Source organism: Callorhinus ursinus, unplaced genomic scaffold (genome assembly GCF_003265705.2).
Source record: "Callorhinus ursinus isolate GAN/ISIS: 27379988/994484 unplaced genomic scaffold, GSC_fseal_2.0 scaffold11, whole genome shotgun sequence".
Classification (NCBI taxonomy): domain Eukaryota; kingdom Metazoa; phylum Chordata; class Mammalia; order Carnivora; family Otariidae; genus Callorhinus; species Callorhinus ursinus.
Genome location: NW_027397073.1, coordinates 55961077 through 55982684, shown reverse-complemented (window position 1 = coordinate 55982684; position 21608 = coordinate 55961077). Strand labels below are relative to the sequence as shown.

The 21608-nt window shown below is 42.5% G+C and overlaps 1 pseudogene; it reads right to left on the bottom strand.

The window, feature by feature from the left end:
• Positions 1-1263: 1263 nt before the first annotated feature.
• LOC141373699 (importin subunit alpha-1-like) overlaps positions 1264-21608 on the bottom strand; it is a 57148-nt pseudogene continuing 36803 nt past the window's right edge.

Below are 21608 nucleotides of genomic sequence, written 5' to 3'. Positions count from 1 at the left end.
CAGCAAGACTGCTAATGTCACAGTCTGATAGTGCACTTATCAAGTGTGACCAGAGGTACTCTTTTATAGACTATACAGGCTGAAAGGTGGCCCACACTATTCCCAACCCAGCAAAGCTTCCACATTTTTCCACCTACCCAATCAATCAATAACGTTTTAATAACCTAGCTGGTTGTTATAAATCATCTATGACATGGCCAAAATATTTTATTGTAGAGCCAAAACAGAATCATACTTGAATTGGGCACCTCTTGCACACATTTCACGATCCTCCAAGGCCATTGCTCTAGGGGCTCCTGTCTCGCTGGTACAATAACACGTGTGCACACCTCTGCACAGTGTTCCTTCCCTGCCCTGGGCCCTGCTGGAGCCTGCAGTGCACAGTCCAGAGATCATGTGGGGGATGTCGGTGAGGGTCCAGCCTCCATTCCCTGCGGAAGACAGTTCTGAGACACATTTCCTCAGGCTCTTCAGAATACTCAAGCTGGGGGCACCTGGGTGGCTCAGTTGGTTAAGAGTCGATTTTGGCTCAGGTTAAGATCTCAAGGTCAGGAGATCAAGCGCCATATTGGGCTCCGCGCTAGGCATGGAGCCTGTTTCAGATTTTCTCTCTCCCTCTCCCCCTCCCCCTTCTGCCCACTCTGTCTCTCTCTCTCAAAAAGAAGATCCAGGCTAGACAGAGCTTCAGTAGTACAGGCCCCTGGAGAAGACGTTCTTGTGTTAACTTTCTCTCGTCCCAGCTCCACGTCCCACGCACCGCTCCCCAGGCCCAGGAAATAAACGATCCACGTGCAAGCCTTTGTCTCAGGCTCAGTTTGGGGAGGAGTCCAGGCAGCTCAACACTATATGGTTTATGTCTTTGTACAGTAACAAATATTTCATTTTCTCTTCAAAGCCCAAACAGATACAGTCCGGATAGAAAATTCCTCACCCCATATATAGCCTGGTAAAATGCTAGGAACAGCCCCGAGAATCAGAAAAGAGAGGTCTGGGCCCTCACTTATCTGTGAAGCTCGGCACTGGGCCTCTGCCGACAGCGGGCTCTCAGCCACGCGGCGTGCACAGGGGCGTGTGAGCTGGCGCCTGCCTCGGGCCACCTTCTACCAGGCATCCCCTTGGAGGAAACGCATAGAGGACAGGGAGTCGGAGGCCCAGTTTCGAGTTTCAGCTCTAAGTTATGCGACCTTATTATTGTTGTCTGTATCAGATATTCTGCTCAAAGTACTGATTCCCCTCTTGTAATACTGAACGCAGTCACACTGCTCAGCAGCTCCCGCCAGGCTGGGAAGCTGTGTTAACCCCCGCGCCTGGGGTTCCTGCCAGCTTCCCACCCACGACGCCCCGCCTCCGTGCAGCGATTCCTCCAGGTGGTCGGAAGAGGCGGCCCGGAGGGACGCGGGCTGCTGGGTTGGCCGGACCATTCTCCCCGGAGCCAGTAGGTGGTGCTGGGGCAGCACGGGACCCCAGGCTACACCGGCGCTTAGCACTTCCCGGGAGGAGAAACGCAACGGGATTCTTCTTTAGACATTAAACAGGGAGTGAGTTTTGTGATCCTTTGCATTTTGCAACTAAAGTCTCCAGTGCGTTTGTCTTGAACTCATTTCTGACTTTATTCATCCCCAAAAGTTCAAAATAGTTTTAAGGTTCTTTGAAAAACCTGTGAAGCCAGAGGTCTTGGCTTTGTGTGATCGAGACCTAGCAATTTAGTAGAAGCTCTAGAAATGCTTCTGAAATCAACAAAGCATCTACATAGTTAAATTATTTATAGATGAAAAGACCAAGATTCTGGGGGGCAAAGCGGCTTGTTCACGACCGCACTAAACCGCCTTTGACCAGCCGCAGACCTGACCCGGGGCTCCCGGCCTTTCTTCTGCTGCCCCACACCAGCCAGCGGCTGCTTCTGAGAAGCACTGGATTATTCTCTTTCCTTTATTATTGTTTCTGAAACATCCTGGGACGTTTCTTAAGCATTACGAATTTAATATATAAATCAATGAGAAATTTTGACTCCATGTACAGAGAAATTCACCTTACAGGCATATCTGTTTATTAATTCATATATAGGATATTTAATTAAAAAGGAAATCCTTGTCAAGGTTCAAAAACTTCAATTTCCATGTATTTCAAATTATTCAGCATGGCATCGTTATACACAGCAGGGGAATTGTATGATAGCAAAACTTCATTTATCCAACATTCGTGTGGGTACAATAAGCTAATTAAATATGTGAAGTCACCAAATTCTGCTTTTATAATCCTCAAAACATTTTTGGAAAATGCTAACCATTTTGGATGGATAGCTTTCTTAAATACAGGATATAGTTCTTGTCAGGAAGAATATGGCATATAACCTAAGTACCTTGTTATGGCCGGGAGTCCCCACTGAACTTGTTTTGCTCTGTGCAGTGATGCTGTCGGGAGCGACAGAGGTCATGTTGGACAACCAGCTCTCTTCGCTGTGACAGTAAAGGACTCTGGGCAACCTGACTCACTTTCGTTCGTGTTTCTGCGCGTTTGGGTTTCTTGTCTTCTCTTCATTATCATGCTGTCTCTTCTGCTTCTCCCTGCCGTATCTGTCTTTCTCCTGCTTCTGTCTCCAATGGCTTTCTCCACACTGCCCACAGTCACCCAAAGCCACACACACACACACACTTCAGACATCAGCTGCAAGTTCAGGTTATCACCTGGGCTCCGGACTCCCTGGTAATGGATGGAAGGCTCTAGTGACTCCTCCCTTAGGTTTAGTTAATTTGCTAGAGTGGCTCACAGAATTCAGAGAAACATTGTACTTACTAGATTACCAGTTGATTCAAAAAGAATGGAACTCAGGAACATCCAGATGGAAGAGATGCATAGGGCAATGTAAGAGTGCCGAGCTCCCATGCTCCTTCCCCAAGCAGCCACTCTCCCCTCTCTCTGGGTGTTTACCAACCCAGAAGCCCTTCAAACCTTGTCCTTTGGGGGTTCTATGGAGGCCTCATTAGATAGGCATGACGGGTGAAATCGTTGGCCTTTGGTGATGGAACTCAATCTCCAGCCCCTTTATCCCTCAATCCCCATCCTTAAGGGCTTTCCAAAAGTCACCTCCTTAACATAAACTCAGGTGTGGTTGAAAGGGTTTTGTTATAAATATTAAGATACCTTTATGGCTCTTAACACTTAGGAAATTCCAAGGGTTGTTGTTGCTTTTTTAAAAAGATTTTATTTATTTATTTGACAGTGAGACAGATCTAGAGCATGAGCCGGGGGCAGGAGCAAGGGGAGAGGGAGAAGCAGACTTCCCAATAAGCGGGGAGCCAGATGCGGGACTCAATCCCAGGACCCTGGGATCATGACCTGAGCCCAAGGCAGACGCTTAACCGACTGTGCCACCCAGGCATGCCAGAATATTCCAAGGGTTTTAAGAGCCCTGCCAGAAATGGGGAAGAAGACCAGACATAGATTTCTTATTCTAAGTCACCATATTACAGAGCACCTGCTTTGGAGTGCGGGGACTTTGGGGTTGACCATGCTCTACGTAGTGAGATTGTTTGTCCAACAGCTTCCAGTTTTGTGAGGTTTTCACTTTTCTTGTTTATGATGTTTCATGTGCTTGGCATATCCACTTAGCTCATTTTTGACTTTGGTGGGCTCTTGCCTAAACATTTGTAAAATGCAACATACTAGTGTAGAGACAGCTTACATGCCAGCAATGACTGTGTGAGTTTTGAGACCTTAAAAGAAAGGAAATCTGACAATTTTCAAGGACAAGAAACCAAGCAATATTTACTTGCCACAGTCTGGGAGAAAAGCCAGTATTTCGGGGGCAGCTATCCCCAGAGCCTCAATTTTAGAGAAGGAGCTGGAAGTCAAGGTTGCTGGCTGAGGACAGGATGTTCTAAAAGTATCCATACTTTCAGGAATGATGAGGAAATGTGTGGCCCGACTCCAAACACCTTTCTGGGCACGACTTTTCTTTGTCTGAAGACCTAGTTGCCTGTTCTATAATTACTGGCCTTTTTATCTTAATTGTGGAACCATGTCTAGTCTTCTTTATTATGGGCCATGTCACATCCTTGGCTTAATTGCAAAAATTTCCATTTAAAAACAGCCCTATTATTAATGATATTATTCAGCCAAACATGCTAAATTGAATATTGTCTATACTGCCCTTAATTTTAAATACTCCAGGGAATATAAAAATCTTTTGAATACCATGATTGCAATACCATCCATACGCTTAGTTTCTTTGGTCCTTCACTGACTGGTTTTCATCCAACCTCGTCTTTGACTCTTTGTTTTGCTTTGGCATCTCGGCTCTTCCTCCCTCTACCCTTGAATGAGGAGTCTTCCCAAAGCGTGGCCTCTGGCTCTCTGCCTTCCCTGCCCATGGCCTCTTAAGAAGTACTCCTCCCTGTTCACGACTCCACTAACAACCCAGGCACAAAACTCCCAAATGTACCTCCCATGCCAGCCACCCTCTCTCACTATCCTTTCAAGGTCAACCAATTTTCCCAGCCACCCAATCTCAGAATCTAAAATAATCTTTGACTCTGTCAATCTTTCAATAGCCTTGAGATGTCAGGAAAACAACTTTACATCAGTTTCTCTTTCAGAATATTTCCAAATCTTGTATTCTTTGCTATACCTGCCCCCCTTCCCCCACACATAAGCCTCTGGATAATTGTGCTTGCCTTCTAAATGATCTATCTGACTTCAGTTTTCCTCTTCTTTAATCCCAACTGCATATCATCACCAAGCTAATTTTTTAAATACGCTGTTCTAATTATATTTCTTCCCTACTTAATCCCATTGGTTCCTTTTTTGAACCTACAACGTTGAATATAAATTCCTCTACCTGCCTGGCCAGGCTGTCTCCATTAGCTGGGTGTGGGCTCCAGGGTCAGCAGACACAGTTTCATATCTATTTCTTTTACTTGCTATCCGTAAAATAGGGATAATCATACCTGCTTCTGAGGATTCTGTGAACATTAAATAAGATTTGCAACATCAAGAACAGAACTTGAAAGACAGTAAATGTTTCTTTAGAAATATGTGCCATTTCCCACCCAATTTGTTTCTTGATGAGATTGAAAACAGTAACATTATCAACACTGGAACAAACCAGGCAGAACACTGATGAAATATGCCTGATGAATGGATACATGAGGCTGGGAATGTTCATATGAGTGAGTGTTTGGGAGATGGCCCAGTTTCAGAGATAACAAGTTCTACATTAACACGGTGGTCATGGGTGGCTGAGATGGCAGGGAGTCGGGAGGTCGCTGGTGAGGAAGATTGTGATCCAGGATGACCACAATAATGAGACTATTATGGCTCCAACCCAGGGGTCAGTGTAAGCATCACTAATTATAGGTATACCAGATGTCGTGAGCCTTCTAAATTGATGCAGTGTGAGGTCTGCAACATTACCAATGATCCATTCTAGCCCAACACTTAAATTCTATCCATTAAGTCTTTAGACATAGTTTCCATTTAGATACAATTTCCAGGAAACACAGATGTGACAACCATGCAATGCAGGGCTCAGGTCTGCTGTTGGGGTGCGGTTGACTGAGGAACTCTGGATCCACACCAGCATGGCTGCCTTCCTTCGCTCACCTCACACTTGTCAATAGCTGAGAGCTTCCAGGGTCCAAGTACAGGCCATTCCTGTGAGATGCAGGTGTTCTGTGGCCTGCAACTTTTGGCTAAGGGCTCTCCATTAGCCCAGCTGGAACTTGCTCAGAAATTCACAGTAATCTGTGATTATACTTCCCAATTCCTTCTTTCCCCTTGTTCTTCACAAAACTCAGACCTGCATCATGGTCTGACAGCTCACCAATTTCCCCTTCTCTCCCATTTATAATTTGAAGGCATATCCTTCAATGAATATTTTACACATCTAATCCCATTTTGACATCTGCTTCTCAGGGGACCAGAACTAACACTAATGGTTCCGGAGTTTTCCAAAAAAAAAAAAAAAGGGACAGTAAGACTGAGGTTGGAGACTGGCTCATTTATCTCCTAGTGGACAAAGAGAATGTCATTCTGAGTGTTGTATTAGATGAAGGTAGTCCCTGGTCCACAGAAGGGCTCAACTACTAAAGATTTGACAGGTGATAACCTGGGGAAGAGTACCAGGGAAGGAGAATATCCTTGTAGGTTGAATTATTCAGACATTTGAAAAATATGGGGTGAACAATGCCTACAAGGATGGCAGAGTTGGCTGGTGACTGCTAGATTGCATCGCTGCCCTGCAGAGGGATAATGGGAGACGGAGAACCATTAGCAGGCTAAGTGTGAGAGGCAGATGGCCTCTTCAGTAGCTTACAAAGAGGCTCTTGTCCCCTGCAGTAGAAGAGTGGACACAGCTGTGTAACAGACACAGTCCTGATAGAGTCACAGAACTCCGGATATGTTTAAATGCTCAGGCAAAGTCTGGTATGCTAAGGGCAGGGCCGGTGGTATGCTGGACCCAGCTCTTCCTAGTTCGTGAGGGTCAATTATTCATGTCTCTTCAGAGCTTTACATTCAATGACATCATATTCATATCGGAAATCAGCCACTGTAAGATATTTATACCATGGAAATCAGCAAATACTAAGATGCAGGGGGACTTCCCTCTCCTTGTCTGAGATCTGGTTGTCACACTTATTTGTACATTCCTAGTCAGAGCCTTGGCTGGCAAAGCCTGGGATTCTGAAACATGGGATGGAAACACTGGGATGAAAGTTCCAGAAAATGCTGGCTCTGTAGACTACCTGAACCCTTAGAACCTGCAGAGAGGGCCTACCCTTCACTCGGAAGAGCCTGTGCTTCCCTGTGCTCCAAGAGGCTGTAGAGGTCTCTCCTCAGCAAAGCAACAGGTATTGCTTTCACATCCTCTGCCAGACACCAGGTCTATGATTAGGGTTAAATCCCAGCAAAATCTGTCTGGGAATGTATTGGGAAGAAGGGAATGTATTGGGAACAAGGGAAGAAGAATATACATGGAAGGAGTTGCAAGAATTACCTAGAATGTCTGGACAGGAGCGGGGGATACACCTGGCGCTGGATTTTGAAGATGCTTCATCAAGGGGAACAGAATATAAGACTGGAGAAGCAAGAATCTATTTGATTTGGGGAGACAGGATGTAAAACCTTGGAAAGGAACCCAGGGAGAACCGCCAGATAAAAGTATGTCTCATGCAATATTTGAGACATACTTATGCTGTAAAGTATTTGTTGTTTATCTGAAAGTCAAATTTAACTGGCAACCCTAACCCCAAGAGATGGGCAAACTTGCTGCTAGGGGAGTTCTTTGGAACCTGGAGAAAGTGATGGCCTGCTCTAAGAGAAATGGAAATACCTGAGTTGTCCTGGCAGGAGGGGGAAGACAGAAAGAGGCTAAGGGAAGTGAACATGATGGAAGCATGTTATGAGGCCGGAAAAACCTCCAGGGGATTATGTTCCATGCTGGACCCCGAAGACATTACATCCATTGAAGTCACTGGCAATGCCTTGATGACAGGGCAGTGACGTCACTAGGAAGCTGAGAGGTGCTCCTCTGCTGGCTGGGGTGAGGCAGGAGAGACGGGCCCTGAGCTGAGCTCATGAGCCTCCATGGGGATGATGGAGCCCCGAAGTGACAAAGGCCAGGCTGCAGTCTTATAGATGGCAGGCTGCGATTCCTTTGACGACCAGGGAGTGACCACTAAGGGGACTTGTGGACATGTTGGCATAAGGTGAAGAGGGAACCCAGAATTTGCACTCTCAGATAGACTCATAAATGTAGCCAGCCAGACACGCACAAGAATAATACTTGCAGCATTTTTCTAACAGTGGAATAATGCAAAAAGCCTAAATACCTAGGGCTAGTTACATAAATTATCCATTCAGCCCCAGAATGGACTCATTAAATGGAGTTAGCTTGGAGTCTATGTGTTAAAGGGAAGATCTCCACAATGCAGTGTTAAGTGAAAACACAAAGTAGTGAAAGAGTGTTAATGTGTATATTCACTTTGAGACAATTCATCTAACTGATGGGTGCACTTTTCTGTATCTATATTATACTTCAGGAAAAGTATACTAATGAACTGAAAGTGTGAATAGCATGATCTCATTTTATAAAATCAAACATCTATGTGAGCTTGCAGATACATGTGTGTATATCACTACATGTGCACATGAGATGTATGTTCTTGTGTGTCTATATGTGCACATGTTTGTGTAAAGATGCAGGTAGGAGTCCATTTGTGTATGTGTGTACATGTGCCTATGCAGGGACATGCACATATATGTGCAGGTGGATGGCTGGGGGGCTGCGTTCTGGGGTATACCCAATTTGAATTTTTGACCAGTCACTTCTATTTTTTTTCTATTTAAAAGTTAAATTTTATAATTCTCAAAAAAAAAAAAAAGAGGGAGAACTGTAGTCAGGAATTGGTACTGGAGGAATACGGAGGGGTGCTTATTCTGACTCTCAGGCTTTAGTCTGAGAATCTAAACAGCCTCTGCTTGGGACAACTGAAAGAGATTACTGTCTCCAGAGGACAGACCGGCTTCAATTAAGGCAAGGTGGTAGAGGGAGTGTTTAGAGAAGGACTGGAGGAATTTGCTGATCTCTGAGTGGGAGTTCCCAAAAGCACAAGGACTGTGCTGGAAGGAGATGGGGTGCAGTGAAGCATTCACTCAGCAGAAAGAATATGCAGGGTAGGAGAGGGATGAGAATCCTGGGGAAACTAGAGGCTATATAAGGACTGTGCTTTGGGAGATAACTGAAGTCATTTTGAGTAGGGGCTGTGTAATTCTGATAGGTACTTGGAGGAAAGCCTAAAAGTGAGACCCAAGGCGAGGAAAGAGGGTTCTGCCACCGAGAGCTAGCATGTAGCTGCTCTGATAGCAACGAACAAACAAGCATGAAGCCAGTTCTTTCAAATGGTGCATGGGGAATATGGTGGATGTGGGCTTGGAAGGTGACCTCTGCAAATCCAGGTAGTCTCTGCTGGGTCACCTTCTTTGTGGGATCAACCTTCTTTGTGACCTCATGCTTGTTTTGCCCTAGGGAGGGGGGTGCGTGGTAGACGTGAGGGAGGATGTAGTTAGCATGCTCGAGCAGGCACAGCGTGGTGGATAAGGACTTGGGAACCAGGCAGAGCCTGGTGATGTACAGATGACCACAAAACATCAGAGAAAAACAGGTCACACAGGCCATTTTAGGCCTTTGCAAGGGCTTTGGCTCTTACTCTGTAAGTTAGGTGAAATGATGTATTTTAAAAAGATCATTCTATGTCCATTAGTTGGTAACTCCCCATTTCCCCCTCCCCTTAGCCCCTGGCAGCCACCACTCTACTCTCTGATTCTATGAGTTTCACTACTTTAGATTCTTCATATATGTGGAATTATGCAGTATTTGTCCTGTGACTGGCTTATTTCCCTTAGCATAATGTCCTTATGTTGTTCCATTCTGTAGGATTCCCTTCTTTTTAAGGCTGAATAATATTTTATTGTGTGTATATGCCAAATTTTCTTTATCCATTCATCTGTTGAACGTTTGGGTTGTCCCAGCATCTTGGCTATTATGGATAGTGCTGTGATGAACATGGGAGTGCTAATACTCTTTGAGATCCTGATTTCAGGTCTTTTTATTTAAATTTTTTTATTGTTATGTTAATCACCTACATTATATCATTAGTTTTTGATGTAGTGTTCCATGATTCATTGTTTGTGTATAACACCCAGTGCTCCACGCAGAACGTGCCCTCTTTAATACCCATCACAAGGCTAACGCATCCCCCCACCCCCTCCCCTCTAGAACCCTCAGTTTCTTTTTCAGAGTCCATAGTCTCTCATGGTTTGTCTCCCCCTCCGACTTACTCCCCTTCATTCTTCCCTTCCTGCTGTCTTCTTCTTCTTCTTTCTTTTTTTCATTGACATATATTGCATTATTTGTTTCAGAGATACAGATCTGTGATTCAACAGTCTTCCACAATTCACAGCGCTCACCCTAGCACATACCCTCCCCAATGTCTATCACCCAGCCACCCCATCCCTCCCACCCCACCCCCACTCCAGCAACCCTCAATTTGTTTCCTGAGATTAAGAATTCCTCATACCAGTGAGGTCATAGGATACATGTCTTTCTCTGATTGACTTATTTCACTCAGCATAACACCCTCCAGTTCCAACCACGTCATTGCAAATGGCAAGATCTCACTCCTTTTGATGGCTGCCTAATATTCCATTGTGTGTGTGTGTGTGTGTGTGTGTGTGTGTGTGTGTGTGTGTATGTATATATATACCACTCGTCTTTATCCATTCATCTGTCAATGGACATCTTGGTTCTTTCCAAAGTTTGGCTATTGTGGACATTGCTGCTATAAACATCGGGGTGCATGTCCCCTTCGAATCCCAACATTTGTATCTTCAGGGTAAATACCCAGTAGTGCAATTGCTGGATTGTATGGTAGCTCTATTTTCAACTTTTTGAGGAATGTCCATACTGTTTTTCAGAGTGGTTGCACCAGCTTGCATTCCCACCAACAATATAGAAGGGTTCCCCTTTCTTCGCATCCCTGCCAACATCTGTCGTTTCCTGATTTGTTAATTTTAGCCATTCTGACTGCTGTGAGGTGGTATCTCATTGAGGTTTTGATTTGGATTTCCCTGATGCCGAGTGATGTTGAGCACTTTTTCATCTGTCTGTTGGCCATTTGGATGTCTTCTTTGGAAAAGTGTCTGTTCATGTCTTCTGCCCATTTCTTGATTGGATCATTTGTTCTTTGGGTGTTGAGTTTGATAAGTTCTTTATAGATTTTGGATACTAGCCCTTTATCTGATATGTCATTTGCAAATATCTTCTCCCAGTCTGTCAGTTGTCTTTTGGTTTTGTGGATTGTTTCTTTTGCTGTGCAAAAGCTTTTTATCTTGATGAAATCCCAATAGTTCATTTTTGCCCTTGCTTCCCTTGCCTTTGGTGATGTTTCTAGGAAGAAGTTGCTGCGGCTGAGGTGGAAGAGGTTGCTGCCTGTGTTCTCCTTTAGGATTTTGATGGACTCCTGTCTCACGTTTAGGTCTTTCAACAATTTGGAGTCTATTTTTGTGTGTGGTGTAAGGAAATGGTCCAGTTTGATTCTTCTGCATGTGGCTGTCCAATTTTCCCAACACCATTTGTTGAACAGACTGTCTTTTTTCCACTGGACATTCTTTCCTGCTTTGTCAAAGATGAGTTGACCATAGAGTTGAGGGTCCATTTCTGGGCTCTCGATTCTGTTCCATTGATCGATGTGTCTGTTTTTGAGCCAGTACCATACTGTCTTGATGATGACAGCTTTGTAATAGAGCTGGAAGTCTGGAATTGTGATGCCGCCAGCTTTGCTTTTCTTTTTCAACATTCCTCTGGCTATTCGGGGCCTCTTCTGGTTCCATACAAATTTTAGGATTTGTTCCATTTCTTTGAAAAAAGTGGATGGTATTTTGATGGGGATTACATTGAATGTGTAGATTGCTCTAGGCAGCATTGACATCTTCACAATGTTTGTTCTTCCAATCCATGAGCATGGAACGTTTTTCCATTTCTTTGTGTCTTCCTCAATTTCTTTCATGAGTATTTTATAGTTTTCTGAGTACAGATCCTTTGCCTCTTTGGTTAGATTCATTCCTAGGTATCTTATGGTTTTGGGTGCAATTCTAAATGGGATCGACTTCTTAATTTCTCTCTCTTCTGTCTTGGTGGTTGTGTATAGGAATGCCACTGATTTCTGTGCATTGATTTTATATCCTACCTGCCACTTGACTGAATTCCTGTATGAGTTCTAGCAGTTTTGGGGTGGAGTCTTTTGGGTTTTCCACATAAAGTATCATATCATCTGCAAAGAGTGAGAGTTTGACTTCCTCTTTGCCAATTCAGATGCCTTTGATTTCTTTTTGTTGTCTGATTGCTGTGGCTAGGACTTCTAATACTATGTTGAATAGCAGTGGTGAAAGTGGACATCCCTGCCACGTTCCTGACCTTAGGGGGAAAGCTCTCAGGTTTTCCCATTGAGAAAGATATTTGTTGTAGGTTTTTCATAGATGGCTTTTATGATATTGAGGTATGTACCCTCTATTCCTATACTCTGAAGAGTTTTGATCAAGAAAGGATGCTGTACTTTGTCAAATGCTTTTTCTGCATCTATTGAGAGGATCATATGATTCTTGTTCTTTCTTTTGTTAATGTATTGTATCACACTGATTGATTTGTGGATGTTGAGCCAATCTTGCAGCCCAGGGATAAATCCCACTTGGTCGTGGTGAATAATCCTTTTAATGTACTGTTGGATCCTATTGGCTAGTATTTTGGTGAGAATTTTTGCATCCATGTTCATCAAGGATATCGGTCTGTAATTCTCCTTTTTGATTGAGTCTTTGTCAGGTTTTGGGATCAAGGTAATGGTGGCCTCATAAAACCATTTGAAGTTTTGGAATTTTTCCTTCCATTTCTATGTTTTTGGAACAGTTTCAGAAGAATAGGTATTAATTCTTCTTTAAATGTTTGGTAGAATTCCCCTGGGAAGCCATCTGGCCCTGGGCTTTTGTTTGTTGGGAGATTTTTGGTGACTGCTTCAATTTCCTTAGTGGTTATAGGTCTGTTCAGGTATTCTGTTTCTTCCTGGTTCAGTTTTGGTAGTTGATACATCTCTAGGAATGCATCCATTTCTTCCAGGTTATCTAATTTGCTGGCATAGAGTTGCTCATAATATGTTCTTATAATTGTTCGTATTTCCTTGGTGTTGGTTGTGATCGCTCCTCTTTCATTCATGATTTTGTTGATTTGCGTCCTTTCTCTTTTCTTTTTGATAAGTCTGTCCAGGGGTTTATCAATCTTGTTAATTCTTTCAGAGAACCAGCTCCTAGGTTCGTTGATCTGTTCTACCGTTCTTTTGGTTTCTATTTCACTGATTTCTGCTCTGATCTTGATTAGTTCTCTTCTCTCCTGCTGGGTTTAGGCTTTACTTGCTGCCTTTTTTCTAGCTCCTTTAGGTGTAGGGTTAGGTTGTGTAATTGAGACCTTTCTTGTTTCTTGAGAAAAGCTTGTATTGCTATATACTTTCCTCTCAGGACTGCCTTTGCTGTATCCCAAATATTTTGGACAGTTGTGTTTTCATTTTCATTGTTTTCCATAAATTTTTTTAATTCTTCTTTAATTTCCTGGTTGACCCATTCATTCTTTAGTAGGATGCTCTTTAGCCTCCATGTATTTGAGTTCTTTCCAACTTTCCTCTTGTGATTGAGTTCTAGTTTCAAAGCATTGTGGTCTGAAACTATGCAGGGAATAATCCCAATCTTTTGGTACAGGTTGAGACCTGATTTGTGACCTAGGATGTGATCTATTCTGGAGAACGTTCCATGGGCACTAGAGAAGAATGTGTATTCCATTGCTTTGAGATGGAATGTTCTGAATATATTTGTGAAGTCCATTTGGTCCAGTGTGTCATTTAAAGTCTTTATTTCCTTGTTGATCTTTTGCTTAGATGATCTGTCCATTTCAGTCAGGTGGGTGTTGAAGTCCCCCACTATTATTGTATTGTTGTCAATGTGTTTCTTTGCTTTTGTTATTAATTGCCTTATATAATTGGCTGCTCCCAAGTTAGGGGCATAGATATTTATAATTGTTAGATTTTCTAGTTGGATAGACCCTTTAAGTAGGATATAGTGTCCTTCCTCATCTCTTTACAGTCTTTGGTTTATTTATCTTTTTTTTTAAAGATTTTATTTATTTATTTGACAGAGAGAGAGCAAGAGCAGGAACACAAGTGGGGGGAGGGGGGAGAAGCAGGCTTCCTGCAGAGCAGGGAGCCCGATGTTGGGCTCGATCCCAGGACCCTGGGATCATGACCTGAGCCGAAGGCAGACGCTTAATGACTGAACCACCCAGGCTCCCCCAGTCTTTGGTTTAAAATCTAATTTGTCTGATATAAGGATTGCCACTGCAGCTTTCTTTTGGTGTCCATTAGCATGGTAAATGGTTTTCCACCCCTTCACTTTCAATCTGGGGGTGTCTTTGGGTCTAAAATGAGTCTCTTGCAGACAGTATATTGATGGGTCTTGTTTTTTAATCCAATCTGATAGCCTGTGTCTTTTGATTGGGGCATTTAGCCTATTTACATTCAGGGTAACTATTGAAAGATATGAATTTAGTGCCATTGTATTCCCTGTAGGGTGACTGTTACTGTATATTGTCTGTGTTCCTTTCTGATCTATGCTGCTTTCAGGCTCTCTCTTTGCTTAGAGGACCCCTTTCAATATTTCTTGTAGGGCTGCTTTTGTGTTTGCAAATTCCTTTAGTTTTTTTTGTCCTGGAAGCTTTTTATCTCTCCTTCTATTTTCAATGACAGCCTAGCTGGATATAGTATTCTTGGCTGCATATTTTTCTCCTTTAGTGCTCTCAGTATATCATGCCTGTCCTTTCTGGCCTGCCAGGTTTCTGTGGATAGGTCTGTTGCCAATCTAATGTTTCTACCATTGTAGGTTACAGACCTTTTCTCCCGAGCTGCTTTCAGGATTTTCTCTTTGTCTCTGAGACTCAAAAGTTTTACTATTAGATGTCGGGGTGTTGACCTATTTTTATTGATTTTGAGAGAGGTTCTCTGTGCCTCCTGGATTTTGATGCCTGTTTCCTTCCCCACATTAGGGAAGTTCTCTGTTATAATTTGCTCCAGTATACCTTCTGCCCCTCTCTCTCTTTCTTCTTCTTCTGGGATCCCAATTATTCTAATGTTTCATCTTATGGTATCGCTTATCTCTCGAATTCTGCCCTTGTGATCTAGTAATTGTTTATCTCTCTTTTTCTCAGCCTCTTTATTTTCCATCATTTGGTCTTCTATATCACTGATTATCTCTTCTGCCTCATTTATCCTAGCAGTTAGTGCCCCCATTTTTTTATTGCACCTCATTAATAACCTTTTTTATTTTTACTTGGTGAAATTTAAGTTCTTTTATTTCTCCAGAAAAGGTTTCTCTAATAACTTCCACCTTTTTTCAACCCCAGCTAGTATCTTTAAAATCATGGTTCTGAACTCTAGGTCCGATATCATACTAATGTCCGTATTGAGTAGGTCCCTGGCTGATGGTACTACCTCTTGTTCTTTTTGTTGAGGTGATTTTTTCCATCTTGTCATTTTGTCCAGAGGAGAATAGATGAATGAGAGAACAAAATGCTAACAGGGTAACAACATCCCTAGCAAATATACTCTAAACAAATCAGAAAAGACCTGAAACCAGGGGAAAAGAAAGGGAAAGAAATAAGAAAGAAAGAGAAAAAAAAAGAAAAAGAAAAGATAAAACAAACAAAAACAGAACAAAACAAAAAAAACAGAATATGATCAAATATGATCAGGCTAGTGCATAGATCAGTGCCACACTCTAGATTTTGGGTGTATTTTGGTCTGTTAGAAAAAAGTGCCTCCCAAAATTTTAAAGAAAGAAAGATTTATATATGTACAAAATAAGGGTTGATATGATGAAGGGATGGAATATGACTGTAAAGATGAAAATTATAAAAAATTTTATAAAAGGAGTTGATAAGAAGTTTTTTGAGAAAATATAGAAGAAGATTTAAAAAAAATGAAAGAAAGAAAGAAAAAAACTGGGGGCAGAGAATGTGATCAGTCAGGAGACTAGAACAAAGCCATACACTAGAGATTTAGGGTATATTTTGATCTGTTAGAAGAAACTGTTTCTCAAAATTTTAAAGAGAGAACAACTTATATATATATGCCAAAAATAAGGGTAACTTCTATGAAGGGATAGAATATGACTCTAAAAATGAAAAATAAAAATGTTTTTTTAAAAAAGGGATTGATAAGATGTTGGTTGAAAAAGGGAAAAAGAAAAATTTAAAAAAAAGACAGTTAAAAAAATTAACTTTGCAAGAGTAAAGAATCATGGTAAAAAAGCCATGAATTCTTTGTGCAGTATTCCCCTAGCGCTGGAGTTCTCCCGTTCTCATTGATCTGTAAACTTGTTCTTGGCTGGCTCTTCTTGCTGATCTTCTGGGGGAGGGGCCTGTTGCAGTGGTTCCTAAATGTCTTTGCCCAAGGCGGAATTGCCCTGCCCTTTTGCCTGGGCCGGGCTAAGTAATCTGATGGGGTTTTGCTCTCGGGAGCTTTTGTTCCCTGCAAGCTTTCGTACAGACTTGGAGGACGAGAGTGAAAATGGCGACCTCCCAATCTCCGCCCCGGAGGAGCCGAGAACTTGGGGCCCCGCTCCTCAGTGCGCCCCCAGAGAAAAGCAGTCACTCCCGTCTCCTCGGTCTCTGGCCACACTCCGTGCTCACCTGGCCTGTGACCGAGCGTTTCTATCTCTGGCACCCGACCCCGTGTGGAGTCTCCAAACCCAGCAGATCCCTGAGGTGCGCTCCTGTGTCACTCCTCCCAGGGGAGGAAGGGGCATCTCCCCGGATCTGCCGCTTGTTGGGTCCCTGCTGGAGGAGAAGTGGCCCAACTGTGCCGTGGATCACAGTTTATGGCAACCCTGAGCTGAGAGCCTGCACCTCGGCTCCGTCTCTGCAGCCAGCTTCCCACGCTCCGATACCTGGGAACTCTGCTGCACTCAGGCACCCCTGGTCTTTCTGTGACCCCGAGGGTCCTGAGACCACACTGTCCCGCGAGGGTTCCACCCCCCGCTCTGAGCCACTGAAAAGACATCCCTCAGCAGAGCCGACTTCTAAAAGTTCCGATTTTGTGCTCCGCGGCTCTATCACTTGACAGTAGCGGCTGACGGAGGCCCCCTTCCCCCGCTGTCTATCCTCCCGAATATCGCCTCGGATTCACTTCTCTGCACGTCCTACCTTCCAGTAAATGGTTGCTTTTCTGTTCAGAGAGTTGCTGCTATTCTTTTCTTAGATCTCCTGTTGAGTTCATCGTCGTTCAGAATGGTTTGATCCCTATCCAGCTGAATTCCTGAGACCAGGTGAAAAAATCCCGATTTCAGGTCTTTTGAGTAAACACCCAGATGTGGGATTGATGGCTAAGATGGTAGTTCCATTTTTAATATTTTGAGGAAACTCCATATGGTTTTCCACAGCAGCTGCACCATTTTACATTCCCACCAACTGTGGGAATTCCAGTGTCTCCACATACTCACAAACAGAGATCCCCCATACCACATTCTCCCTATAATTAGCAATAGTGAAAGGTAAATTAAACAAAAATTGTAAGAAGTTAGATCTCATGTTAAGTTCTCCCACTACAATAACATTTTTAAGAGGTTTTTTAAAAAAGATTTTATTTATTTGAGAGAGAGTGAGCATGAGCAGGGGAGAGGCAGAAGAAGAAGCAGGCTCCCCGCTGAGCAGGGAGCCTGACGCAGGGCTCAATTCTAGGACCTGAGCCAATGGCAGTTAACCGACTGAGCCACCCAGGTCCCCCATCTGTTTACAGTTTTATGAGGATTTGCAGGATTTATGCCTTTACCTGGTGAGTTTTACCCAGAGGCTCCTAAAGAGCTTTCCCTGAGCAGATACTACACCCTGTCATTTTCTAGCGATGGTCCTGGGCATGCTGTCTCCTCAGGATCCCAAAGGGTGCTTAGTTGCTACCTTCTTATACATTAAAGGTATTGGCATTCATTCAGAGACTGATGATTTCAAACTGTGTATTGTCATGATGCATTTGAAATCCTTTGAAACCAAATGTGCTACTAGTTTTCTTCTCTATCATGTAGGTGGACTACATAGCAACAGAAGTAGTGGAGCAAGTTATTTTTTCAGTGGGAAAGGAGAAAGTCTTTATACAGAAAAAAGCTAAAACCAGAGTACAAACTTTGATAACATAGTATATGCTCAGAATTCAGTCTTTTTTATTGTACAAAAGCTATTTTAAGAAAATGCCTTATGTTCCTAATTTTAACGAACATGAGTATAGTGACTCAGTTCTAATAAGAATCTGGATATCATTTAATTTAACTAATTTTGTCACTGACATGTTACTTGGGATACAAAAAATATTTTCTTCCTAGTCTTTACATGGCTCACAAGAAAACTCTATAGGATTCTACCAGAGTACAGAGGTATGTTCTGATTATACCCCGATTATACAAGATTTATCACAAAACTAGTTGGAAGGATGCTTAACAAATCATTATTAGACTCGTGTAAAAGACAACTAAAAATGGGATGCCTGGGTGGCTCAGTCAGCTAAATGTCTGCCTTTGGCTCAGGTCATGATTCCAGGGTCCTGGGATTGAGTCCCACATCGGGATCCTTGCGCAGCAGGGAGCCTGCTTCTCCCTCAACCTGCTGCTCCCCCTGCTTGTGCTCTCTCTCTCTTTCTGACAACTAAATAAGTAAAATCTTTAAAGAAAAAAAGACAACTAAAAATACTCTCACATTCTATTGTGACGAAAGCCTCGAGTTCTCTGTCCATTGATTAGTTTTTCCGATTTGATTGCATAAACCAAAAATAAATGCAATATTGAGTATTAGCACAGTATTCCAAGGCAGCATTGTTTATAGGACATGTACAACTGTGAGTCAACAGTCTAGTGATCTGGGATCATCTGCATTTAATATTAAACATTAAGATTAAAGGATTATATGTTTTATTTAGCCATAGGCTGAATAACTCTGCTTCATTCATCTTTGTTCTCATATGGCACACAAAAGAATCTAAGTTTATTCCAAAGTAACAAATCTGAAGTCCTGCTCCATGAGCCAAGAGCTAAGGTACACCAACCATGACATTGAGCTTATTTCAATCCCATTAAGTAGTTGTCCCTTGATGGGCATAAAAGGAGCACTCTGATGGATCTCCAGTGTTCACAAAATTGGCTCTGCAATATTTCCTTTTAACTTGATCATCTTTTATGGACTGAATGTTTGTGCTCCCCCGGCTCCCCATTCATATGTTGACATCTAACCCCAATGTAATGGTATTAGGGGATGGGGTCATTGGAAATGATTAGGTCATGAGGGTGAATCGCACAAATGGGATTAGTGTCCTCATAGTAAGAGGTCAGAGAGCTGAGCTGAGCCATGTGAGGACACTGCAAGAAGGCAGCCGTCTATAAACCAGGAAGAGGGCTCTCACCAGGTACCGAATCAGCCGGCACCTTGATCTTGGATGTCCCAGTCTCCAGATCTATGGTGTTTTGTTATAGTAGCCTGAGCTAGGAGATCTTCCTTCACTTTCCCTTTTTATTCTCACTTTTGACCTTAGCTTATCTTCTATTCTCATATGTATGTAACTAAAATAATCGAAAGACTAATTTCTATCTTTGTAGGTCTTGACCTCTGGTTTGTTTTAGTTGGAATATAAGCTTTACTGCTCTAACAAAGGCCAAAATAACAGTGGCTTCAACAAGATAGGACTGTATGTCCACCTCATGTAACAGTGCGAGTGCAAATGGCCCAGAGCTGATATGGTGCCGTTGTGATGTTGGGGAGCTAGACTCCTTGCTTGCTGTTCTGCTCTCCTCAGTGCATGGCTTCCAGCTTGTGGTCTATGATGATGCTCCTTGTTTCATCTTCTGTCCACTTTCCAGCCAGTGGGAAGGGAAAAAGAGGAAGTGGAAAATAACACTCTTTCCTTTTAGGCAAACAACTCAGAAGTTGCATGTGTCAGTTGGACTTGTATTTCTTTGGCCAGAATTTAGCTTCACGGCCACATAAGGCTGCAAGGGAGCTAGGAAACATAGTCTTTACGTGGGTAACCATGGGTCTAGCAGCTTAAACTGGGGCTAAAGGAAGAAAAAGAGAATGGACAACAGGAGATACCAGCATTCTCAATCACAGATTCCACTGCCTGTTTTCACTAATAACTATCCCTTAGGAATATTTCTTTTTCCCCATGGTTGGGTATTTCTAATTTAAGCCCCCTTTTGGGCCCAGCTCTGGGGATTTCTTCTACTTGTGTATTGCTCATACCTCTGGCCTCTACCAAGTATCACCGGGCCTACCAATAGTCTGGACACAGAATTTAGTGGCAGATCACTGGTGTAAGGGCATGGTCTAATCATGCAGAATATCCTAACATATGCTCTGACATTTCTATCTTGGACACTTTAATATTGCTTCAGGATAAATGTGTGACAATTTTGCTGATGTGAAGGCAGCCAAGCAAACATCTCTTGGCAAGCTTGCTTTGCCAGAGAATTACATCATGAGCTCTGTGGGGCTAAGAGAAAAGAGAAAGGAGTCAGGACCTCACCAAGTGGCCTCAGTGGAGCTTGTTAGGGTCACTAAAAGTAAATGTACAAACACCTGTTTAGGAACTGGCTACCTCAGAGGCTTTTTGCCACTTGGACTGTGCACGGCAAGAGGATATCTGCCAATTTCATTTGTGGTTGACTGGGAATGTTTGGTGTTTCTAAATGGTTAAGAAGCCCTTTTATGAAGGCTATGAGATCACCTAATTCCAAAGGTGCTTGGGCTTTGCCTGATAGCAAATCTTGAACAGTTCCAGAAAATGTAGACATGAAAAGCCCATGGACCTTTTAATAGAATTAAATGTAGCTATCATATAAAATTTTATTCCCAGGCCATCTCTAGGGTCTCTTGGGAACCACAGGGTGGTCAATATTTTTCTTCTTAGGGATGACTTGACATACATCAAGGATGAAGGATGGCTGGAAATAGGCCCCGAAGCTCTTTACATGGAATGATTCTATGAGGCCAAAAGCCCTCACATACAAAAGAGCTCCAGAATATTCCATACATACTAAGAATTCCTCCAAGCAACTAGGTGAATAGGTTGCAAACCAACACTTATATGCAAAAAAACTGAGGTTCTTTTTCTTCAGCAGTTACTAGTAATCATTATCAACTGTCTCACTTGATGGAAACCCCAAAGTTTTCTTAAAGCAAACACCTAATAAATAATTTTAATTTTTAATGAGTCAACTTAAAATATAATAGTCCAAACATGTATGCAAACAGTGTGAGTCGACTCTTTAAAAACAATAGATCCAGCAGCTGGGATGAAACTGAAACAGAAGACTCACCGAGCATTAATACTGGAAGGAGGATTCAACTTGAAAGGAAAGAGTAGACATTTAAGAACATTTCAATGAAATGCAATTATCGTACTAACTAATTTCAATTTGGGATTAGCTGGAGGTATTCAATCTAGGATAAGAAAAGGTGATCCATTTGGAAAAAAAATAGTAATTAAAAGGTTCAGATAAAAATGTGGTCTCAAGACACAGATAACAGCTACGGTTAAGAACATCCAAAGATTTAAAACAATGAAATCAAAAGCAGGCTTAATGAAAATAGATTGTATGCTTGTTTTTGTGGTTAAGCTGTATAATGAGCCTGTTTGTTCCCTGCATACGCCTCTCTCCTAGCAAATGACTTGGGAAAGGAGCTATCAAGGCAGAGCACTAATCCTTTTAAAATATGCATTTATTTTAATAAATAAAAGTAATAAGTTACAAAAAGTTTGGGAAATAAAAGAAAAATAATCACTCAATACCATTACCATAGCACATTTAATGTTTTATTTCTGGTCCTTTTCTATCTTTAAACTTTATGTATATTTTAATTCATTCATTCATGTAACAAGTGAACAATATGGACTAAAACACCTTGCCCTCACGGAGCTTACATTATTAGTAGGGAGAGGCAGCAAACAAACAAAAGCACAATGGAGAAAATAAAGCAGAGTAAG